Source organism: Physeter macrocephalus, chromosome 17 (genome assembly GCF_002837175.3).
Source record: "Physeter macrocephalus isolate SW-GA chromosome 17, ASM283717v5, whole genome shotgun sequence".
Classification (NCBI taxonomy): domain Eukaryota; kingdom Metazoa; phylum Chordata; class Mammalia; order Artiodactyla; family Physeteridae; genus Physeter; species Physeter macrocephalus.
This window is the reverse complement of record NC_041230.1, coordinates 13,703,050-13,713,166: the sequence shown is the minus strand read 5'-3', so window position 1 is coordinate 13,713,166 and position 10,117 is coordinate 13,703,050. Positions and strand designations below refer to the sequence as shown.

At 41.2% G+C, this 10,117-nt stretch overlaps 1 protein-coding gene across 7 annotated transcripts in view; it reads left to right on the top strand.

Moving 5' to 3' along the window:
- GARRE1 (granule associated Rac and RHOG effector 1) overlaps positions 1-10,117 on the top strand; it is an 85,896-nt gene that overhangs the window by 9,334 nt on the left and 66,445 nt on the right. For 4 of the 7 annotated variants that reach the window (XR_008615532.1, XR_008615536.1, XM_055079045.1 and 1 more), the window contains exon 2: positions 9,232-9,285. The exons of 2 other annotated variants lie outside the window; for them this stretch is intronic. The gene's annotated coding sequence lies outside the window, so the exon portion shown is untranslated. Of the gene's footprint in view, positions 1-2,201; positions 2,218-9,231; positions 9,286-10,117 lie in introns of those variants that run through there. One more of the 7 variants, XR_008615535.1, reaches the window with a different exon arrangement.

Sequence of the window (10,117 nt, the reverse complement as noted above, 5' to 3'; positions counted from 1 at the left end):
CAGCGGCCATGGCTCACGGGCCCAGCCGCTCCGCGGCATGTGGGATCCTCCCAGATCGGGGCGCGAACCCGGTTCCCCTGCATCGGCAGGCGGACGCGCAACCACTGCGCCACCAGGGAAGCCCTTTCCTTTTGTTTTAATAGCAGTTTTAGTAGCCACTTCTTGACTAGGAAAAATGTAGTTTAATCTTGACTTCCTTAAAACTTTTTCACCGACATTTTTTTACTCTGATAGAACTTTAATGTTTCAGGAATTGTTGCATGATTCTTTAAATTAAAATGCGTTAGTGTTCCTTGAAAACTTTCTATATAAACTAGTGTCCAGTTTTGCACATAGTTTTCTTTGGGAGCAGTCTCCTGGGCACAGAAGTAGTCTGGGCTTGGTGGACCCAGAAGTGTCACTTCCTTTCCTCTGGCCTTGGCTCTCCATGCCTCCCTTTCCGTTTTGATGTTTTAATGATACCCTCGCTGCTCAGTGATTTGTGTTCAGGAAGCTAGGCAGTGATTACTTTTGTTTCTGCTTTGTGAATTTCTCCCCCCACTTCCTATTTTTACTGAGTAAGTACGGGAAGTGAGGCGGCTCCTGGCTGGCTGCCGCTAAGCTCTGATGTTAGGTGGCAGAGGACAAGGCCTTAGGGCCTAAGCCATTCAAAACATTTTACACCTTTGTCTTTGCACTGCTTCCTTCTTCAGGAATCATAGCAACACGCTCTTATGATTGGGTGATTGGGTTGAGGTGACCACATGTCCTTGTCAGCCTGGGGTTGGGGGGAATTGGGTGCCGCTCAGCTGGAGCGCAGAGCTTTTGTGAAGTAGGTGAGAGGTTGTTCCAGCAGTAACAATAGAATATAGTGGCGCTGTGGAGAAGTAGCTGTTGTGGGTGGACAGTGTGGCAGGAATGAAAGGTGGGTTGAGGGACCTGTTGCAAGTAAGGCTGGAGAGGTGATTCTGGATTTGGGCGGGCCTTGACTGGCAGGCTTGGCGTGTGAAGTGAGCAGCCCATCTGCTCTCTGGGGTCTTTGACAAGGCCTCAGCCTCTATGGTGCTCTCCTTCCTCCTAACTCACGGCATTTGTTTTTTCAACCAGGTATTTAGCATTTACCTGCCTCTTTTCCAGTGATACCTCAAATGGACCTGTTGTAGCTTAACTTATGGGGAAAGTTTGTATCATCTTCCCAGAAAGTAGTAACTTTTTTATGTATTAGGTACTTGAATATAGGAGGAACTTGTTTAGCAGAGCTGCTCAATAGCGCTACTATCGACCTTTTGGGTGGATAATTCTTTGTCTTTAGGTGGACAGGGGGGTTGTCCTGTGCATTGCAGGATATTTAGCAACATTCCTGGCCTTACCCACTAGCACTCTCCCAGTTGTGACAACCAAAAAATGTTTCCAGACATTGCTAAATGTCCCCTGGGCAGATGTCTGTGTGTGTGTGTCTGTGTGTGTGTGTGGCATCATCTTCACTTGTTGAGAGCCACTGTGTTAAAAGATTGAATGCTGACTTACTAATTTTGTGAAATGGAATAAAATAGAATGGTTCCTTGGGATTGGAACTATTTATTAGTTTCTAGTCCAGTATCTGACATTCTCATACATTTTTAGCATGCTACTTAGATTTTGCTATTGTCTGTCTATTATGCTTTCATTGAAAGGTCTGGGACCTGAGCATCTGGAAGCTTGGCTTTTGGTCCTCATAGAAGATATTCTCTCTTGGCCTTACATGCTTGCTCCTGAAGGCCAGTTCTTTGGAAGCTGAACAGTGCTGGCATAAAGGAGAGAGCAAGAGGCATTTAGGATGTAACAGTAACAGTAGCCATCATTCATGCAGCAGTTGCAATAGACCAGGTGAGACCAGGTGAACAGGATTGAACCATGAACTGTGGTGAACAGGATTGGCAGGACTGAATGTAAGGGATTGTAAGGAAAGGGAACAGGATAGGGACCATCTGGGATAATACCTTACGTTTAGGTGCAGGGTTGGTAGTGCCTTTAACCAAGGCAGTAAATGCAGGAGGAAGACTGGGGAATAGAAGGATGACTAACATTTGAAGTCCCAGGAGAGAGGGGTCTTGACTGGAGAGGTGAATTTGGGTCATTAGCAATGTATATGGCTATGATCTCCTAAAGAGAGACCACTTTCCTTTCTTTTCATTGCTTCAGCTCAACTTCCTGCCAATTCCTGCCAAGAATCCTACAGCTTGAAACCATCTCCTAAGGGTAATAAACAGAATGTCCTGGTCTAGATCATTGACAGAGGTGGAATAATGCAGTGATGGAGACCTCCGCTGCTAGTGGCAGACTCCCAGGCCCCAAACCCAGCTCTGTTGGGGACTACTACCTTACCCGTGTGGCAGGAACTTAAAGAACTCACTCACACTCTTTAACTGCTTCACAGGATCCTTGTGAGCGTTAAATTAGGTAATAAATGTAAGGTGCATAGCACAGTGCCTGGCACTCAGTACCCATTCAGTTAATGTCAGTTGTTTTTATTTTACAGTTCTAGTGAGGATTAAATGAGATTATGTATCCAAAGCTCCAGGTATAATGCTTGACACATTGTAGTCACTTAATGAATGGTCGTTTTGTTGAGGAGTACTTGCGTGAACATGGCATGTCATCAGCTTTTTTTTTTTTTTTTTTCTTCAAAGCAGAACCTTTTATCTAGCACTTAGCTACTGCCTCTGTGGATAGCAAGGCTGACCGTGTGAATGCTGTATAGAAATAACCATTAAATAAATACTGAGGATGAACTAATCATTCAACAGACATCTGTGCTTGGCGCTCTCTAATATCTTGAATGAGCTCGGTGATCTTGGTGGTTGGAGGTGGCAGAGAAACACAGGGGGAAACTGGCAGTTGTGATGCAGTACGTTACAATACAACAAAGAATGCTAAGACATGGCTAAAGACAGGCTGTTATGGTTGCACGCACAGGCGCTTCTACCTCAGTCTTTGTCAAGGTGGCTTCCCAGAGGAGGTGACATCTCAGTTAGACATCCAGGAGGAGTGAGAGTAAGCCAGGAGAGCTTTCCATGCAGAGGGAGCTGAATGTGTAGATGGTGAGAGGAAAGATGGCACAAGCAAGAACTAGGCAGAAATGGGGTGAGGGAGGTGGGGGGAAGTTGGGAGAAAGTTGGGAAGGTAATGGAGAGCCATAATCAATTTTAAGCAGGAGAGTGGCATGATTAATCATACAGCAACCAGAGAGGAGCAGTCCAGGCATTTAGAAGATCACTCAGGAGGCTCCTCTGTAATTCAGACAGGAGGTAAAGAAGGTTTGAACTTTGGAATGGCAGTGAAAATAGAAGGAAGAAGACTTGCAAGATGTTAAGGAGGCAGAAAGGCTATGACTAAATGATTAATTGGATATAAAGGAGAGTAAGGAGTAGAGGATAGCTCCAGGTTTCTGGCTTGTTCAAGTAGGTTAATGGTGATGCCATTTACCAAGACAGGGAAGGAATATGGAAAGACTGGGGAGAGTTGGTTTTGGACATTTGATTTGGGGACCTGTCCATTAGGCAGTTGAATATTAGGGATCTGGAGTACAAGAGAAAGATCTGGGCTAGAGAGATGGATTTGGGGATCATCCCAGTGAGAATATGTTGATCTTAGAAACAGGGCACAGCATAGAGCTCTGAGGAACCACAGCACTTCAAGTCTGTCAGATGGGGAGTGGCTCAAAGAGGCAACTAAGAATGGCCAGAGGGACAGGAGGAAAGGAAGGAGCACTAGCATCTTTTCATATCACTCTTTTTAATGTGGTAACACAAGGGGAGCCAAAAAAGTAGAGCCCTAACGAGACAGAGAACTAAGAACTGAATCTTTCAGGCATTTTCTCTTGTCTGGATAGATACTTTAAATTCGTGAATGTTGAGAATAAAAATCTTCAAAGGATTTTTTTGGAGTGCATTTCTAAATATGGCTTGTGTCTTTCTGAACTGACCGAAAAAACACCATCGAAGTGGTTGGGCTTTGAACTTCATGGGCAATAACTTCACTAACCTCCCTAATTTCCCGTAGTGTCCCCAGATTATAAAGGGTGGGTATTTAGATTTACATTGTTGTTATCTAGAGAGGACAGAGAATTTTCTGTATTTTTTTCCTCTGAAGAAGGAGTTGTTTATGGAGTGGTTCACCTTTACTTTTTAAATAACAGCTTTATTAAAAATGTAAGTCACACACCATACAGTTCACCCATTTAAAGTGTATAATTCAATGATTTTTAATGTATTCGTAGAGTTATGTAACTACCACCAGAATTTCAGAACGTTTTCATCACTCCAAAAAGAAACCCTGTACCCATTAGCAGTCATTCCTCATTCTTCCCATTTGCCCCAACCATAGGCAACCATTAATCTTTCTGTTTCAGTGGATTTGCCTATTCTGGACATTGCATGTTAATGGGATCATACAATATGTGAACTTTGTGTGTGGCTTCTTTCACTTGGCATAATGTTTTCAAGGCTCATCCATGTTGTTGTGTGTATCAGTACTTCATCTGTTGTTTTGGCCATGCAGCATGGCTTGCAGGATCTTAGTTACCCAACCAGGTATTGAATCCAGGCCCTGGCAGTGAAAGTGCCGAGTTCTAACCACTGGACCACCAGGGAATTCCCGTACTTCATTCCGTTTATGATTGAAGAATATTATTCCATTGTATGGCTATACCACTAAGTTGTTAGACATTTGGGTTGTTTCCGCTTTTTTACTGTTATGAATAGTATTGCTCTGGACTTTCATGTACAGGTTTTTGTGTAGACATGACTTTTATTTTTCTTGGATACACACATAGTTGTGGAATTGTTTGGTCATATGGTAATTCTACATTTAACCTTTTTTAAAATTTTTTAAATTTATTTATTTTTGACTGCTTTGGGTCTTTGTTGCTGCACGTGGGCTTTCTCTAGTTGTGGAAAGTGGTGGCTACTCTTGCTGTGGAGCATGGGCTCTGGGCGTGCGGGCTTCAGTAGTTGTGGCTCGCGGGCTCTGGAGCGCGGGCTCAGTAGTTGTGATGCAGGGGCTTAGTTGCTCCGCGGCATGTGGGATCTTCCCGGACCAGGGCTCGAACCCGTGTCCCCTGCATGGGCAGGCGGATTTTTAACCACTCCGCCACCCGGGAAGCCCTACATTTAACCTTTTGAGGTACTGCCAGGCTGTTTTCCAAAGTATTTGCATCCTTTTACATTCCCACAGATTCTAATTTCTCCACATTCTTGCCAACACTTGTTATTGTCTGTCTTTTTATTATCGTCATCCTAGTAGTTGTGAAGTGGTATCTCATGGCTTTGATTTGCATTTCCCTGATAGCTAATGATGTTGAGCATCTTTTCATGTGCTTGTTGGCCATTTGTATATCTTTTTCAAAGGGTTCAACTATATTTGATCATCAGTTTGGGCAAGGTAGATTAACTTGTAAAACCTGACACTGAAAAGAACAGATGCACATATTTGACTAGAGAAATGAGGGAAAAGCGTGTGTGTGTGTGTGTGTGTGTGTGTGTGTGTGTGTGTGTGTTGAAAGATTCTGTAAACAGATGGTAAAAGACTCGAACCCGTGTCCCCTGCATGGGCAGGCGGATTTTTAACCACTCCGCCACCCGGGAAGCCCTACATTTAACCTTTTGAGGTACTGCCAGGCTGTTTTCCAAAGTATTTGCATCCTTTTACATTCCCACAGATTCTAATTTCTCCACATTCTTGCCAACACTTGTTATTGTCTGTCTTTTTATTATCGTCATCCTAGTAGTTGTGAAGTGGTATCTCATGGCTTTGATTTGCATTTCCCTGATAGCTAATGATGTTGAGCATCTTTTCATGTGCTTGTTGGCCATTTGTATATCTTTTTCAAAGGGTTCAACTATATTTGATCATCAGTTTGGGCAAGGTAGATTAACTTGTAAAACCTGACACTGAAAAGAACAGATGCACATATTTGACTAGAGAAATGAGGGAAAAGCGTGTGTGTGTGTGTGTGTGTGTGTGTGTGTGTGTGTGTGTGTTGAAAGATTCTGTAAACAGATGGTAAAAGATAAAGGATAGGGCTTCCCTGATGGCGCAGTGGTTGAGAGTCCGCCTGCTGATGCAGGGGATACGGGTTCGTGCCCTGGTCTGGGAAGATCCCACATGCCGCGGAGCGGCTAGGCCCATGAGCCATGGCCGCTGAGCCTGCGTGTCCGGAACCTGTGCTCCGCAACGGGAGAGGCCACAGCAGTGAGAGGCCTGCATACCGCAAAAAAAAAAAAAAAAAAAAAAAAAGATAAAGGATAGGCTCCCCAGAAAAATAACCAGCACTCTTCACCCATATCAGGCCTGAGCTTAAGAAGCAGGGTGCTTGATGATCCTGTTATTTAGCTGTGACTTTGGAAGTAGAGACCATGGTCTCCACCTTCTTCCCCACAGCACCTGTCTTAAGGCCACAGATATTGCAACCACTGCCAGGTTTCTGCAGATCTATGGCCTGACAAGTAGAGAGGTCACTTGCCACATTGATAAACATAGTTTCATCTATATTGAAGCATATATCAGAATTTCCATCCTTTTAAGGCTGGATAATATTCCATTATGTGGTTATACCACATTATGTTTATCCATTCATCCATTGATGGATATTTGGCTTGTTTCGGCCTTCTTGGTATTATGAATAATGCTGCTATGAACATAAGTGTACAAATATCTGTTTGAGTCCTTGCTTTCAGTTCTTTTGTGTATATACCCAGGAGTGGACTTGCTGGATCATATGGTAATTAACTGTATGTTTAATTTTTTGAGGAACTGCCATGCTGTTTTCCATAGTGACCATACCATTTTACATTTCCACCAGCAATGAACAGGGTTTCAATTTCTCCACATCCTTGCCAACATGTTGTTTTCTATGTGTTGTTTTTTTCTGTTTATAATAGTCATATATGCTTATGAAGTGGTATCTCATTGTGGTTTTGCTTTGCATTTCCCTAATGATTGGTGATGTTGAGCATTCTTTCATGTGTTTGTTGGCCATTTGTCTATTTCTTTGGACAAATGTCTATTCAGGTCCTTTGCCCATTTGATAATTGGATTGTTTGGTTATATGTTTTTGAGTTATGTGAGTTCTTTATATGTTCTGGATATTAATTCCTTTTCAGATATATGGCTTACAGATATTTTCTCCCATTCTTTGGGTTATCTTTTTACTCTATCAGTTGTGTCCTTTGATGTACAGAAGTTTTAATTTTGATGAAGTAAAATTTGTCTGTTTTTTCTTTTGTTGCCTTTGCTTTTGGCATCATATGTAAGAAATCATTGCCAAGTCCGAACTCATTAATTTCTATATACTTAATGAATTTTGCTCCAGAAGAGTTATTCTTTTGATTCTGAAATTCTACCATTATTGGCTATTAATATAAGAACTTATTCTTCAGGTTGACTCTGGGTCCTATGACATGGGCTGGGTAGTATTAGATGGGTTCCCTTATTTCTGGCCTGATAAGAATTCCTGGGCTTATCTTTTTGTTTTTGACCCCAGATCTACAATCAGCCATTTCTATAAGGAATTCTCATCCTATTTGGTGGGAGGAAGTAGTATTAAGGGCATTAATTGCAACTGGGATGTGAATTTAGATCTTTTCAGTAAAGTAAATGTGTACTTTTTAGAAAGAAAAAGATAACTCATTATTCAAATTCAATAGAAGGATTACAGGATTTTTATTTCTTTGATTTTATATTTGTGTCTCTTCTCCTTTATTGACAATAACACCAGAGAGGTACAGTCAAGACACTGTTTTATCTTGAAAAATCCTTCTCTGTGTGGTTATGCCACCAATTTGATAAATAGTTTAGGTTCACTTGTCTGTTTTTTATTTTTAGGATTGTTTTATTTTTTATTTACTTTTGTTTTATAATTATATAATATATTTACATGGTTCTAAAGATAAAACTATATAAAGCCAGGTAGACTGAGAGAAGTATGGCTTCCTTCCTTGCCTTTGTTCTTCTCTGTACCTCATAGGTAAACATTTTTATTGGTTTTTGGTTTATTCTTCCATTGCTTATTTTTAAAAATAAGCAAGCATGGGGTGTGTGTGTGTGTATCCCCTACCTGCTACTCCACTCCTATTTTATTTATTCCCTTGTTTTTCATCTTGGCAATCATATTTCTTATTTCCAAGAGTTCTTCCTTGATTTCTGCTTCATTTATGATTTGCTTGCTTTTGTTTTAAGGATGCATTATCTTCTCATATCTCTCTGAGGATACCAGTTAGAATTTCTTTAGATACCAGTTTTTCTGGGACCTAAAATATATGTTTCTTCTGGAGTCTGATCTGCTTTTCATCTTAGTTTTCCTTTATGTCCTCTTGGTTTTCTTTCACTATCTGGTGATGCTTATCAATGAAGAACCAGGTTGATTATATAGGTTATTGACAAGAGGTTCCTGTTTTTCCAACAGTCCTCTTGCCTTAATAAGAGTTGGCTGGTTCGGTGACCAGGAGTGAGAAGTATGGAGGAGATCAGGTAGATGAACCTATTTCCCACTCCTGACTGTACCTGCTGACTCAAAGCTGGGCATTTATCCAGCTCCTCCAGAAAAAGGGCTCTGCTTCTCTGCCCGCCTTTGGCTTTACATGTTCTGAGAAGTGTCTAGCTCTGCTCTGGTCTATCTTGTCATACAATTTCCTCCACTTCCTTTCTGTCTTCTAGAAAGTGGCCAGCATTCAAATAGACTGTATCCATCGGCCATTTTAATTACTGTTATGTTGTGATTCCCTTGTGAATATCTTTATGTTATGTCTTTGGGATTTGAGGAAGGTGGGGAGGTAAGTATATGTGCCTGTTTATTTAGCCTGTCATCTTGAAATGAAGCTACTTTGTGCCATACCGTTTCTGACAACAGGACTGCTTTTCACTCCTTTTTCTCTATTGGCTTAATGACTGAAATGGATTGAAAATTGTTCTATGTGTTCACAAATAATAACTATCACATCACTGAAACATGTGATGCCACCCACCCTAGAATACATAGATTTCTACTCAGTTTAGGGATTGGATGACTTTACAAGACCTTTCTTGTTTGTCAGTAACTTTTTTCCAGACAAGTAAGGTAATAAGGCCTGGTTACTTTCATTTACTGGAATGATAATAATAATATCATCAAACAATTAGTGCTTAATATGTGCCAGACATTATTCTACATGCTTTGTATGTATAAACTCATTTAACTCAATAACAGTAGTTACTGTTATTATCCCTATTTTACAGACGATGAAACTGAGGCACACAGAGGTTAAAGAACTTGCCCAAGTCACATAGCTGGTAAGTGGCAGAGCCAGGATCTCACCCAGTTAGTCAGCCACCAGGGCCACTCTCTTTTCCACTGCATCTCTAAAGGGAAGCTCTTCAAATTTTCTCAGGATGACCACTTTTTAAAAATTTTATCAGTTATGGGTATAAGAAAACCCTTTTATACTTAACTTTTGTCTAGTTTCAAGCATGTTCTTTGAACATGCTTATTGTTTGAAATACAAATTCCTGTTGACTTTGATGCAGAAAGGAATGCTTTAAATGATGTAATCAGGTCTGAGTTCAATTTTAATCTATTGAGAATTTTTGCAAATTATTGTAGTGTTGAAAAGATGTGATATCTACTAAAATGTCCTTTTCTGCCATGTGTTTGAGACTCTTAGGCAGCATTAAAACTTATGAATACCGTACTTAAGTCTTACAAGTCTTGGCTACAACTAACTTCTGAGATCTTTCACAATGCATATTTATTTCCATGTAACATGAATAGTGGATTCATAAATGGTGAATATTTTCCCAGTGAAAATTCTTTTTAAGAAAATACACAGCAGAAATGTCCTTAAATGGATTGAACATATTTTAGCCCTTCAGTGAGATAAATATGGAGGAAAAGCTTTCAAAAAACAATAAGACAAGTATTGAGAATAATTTTATTTAAAAAAATAAAAGGGGGCTTCCCTGGTGGCGCAGTGGTTGAAATCCGCCTGCCGATGCAGGGGACACGGGTTCGTGCCCCGGTCCGGGAAGATCCCCCATGCCGCAGAGCGGCTGGGCCCGTGAGCCATGGCCCCTGAGCCTGCGCGTCCGGAGCCTGTGCTCCGCAATGGGAGGGGCCACAACAGTG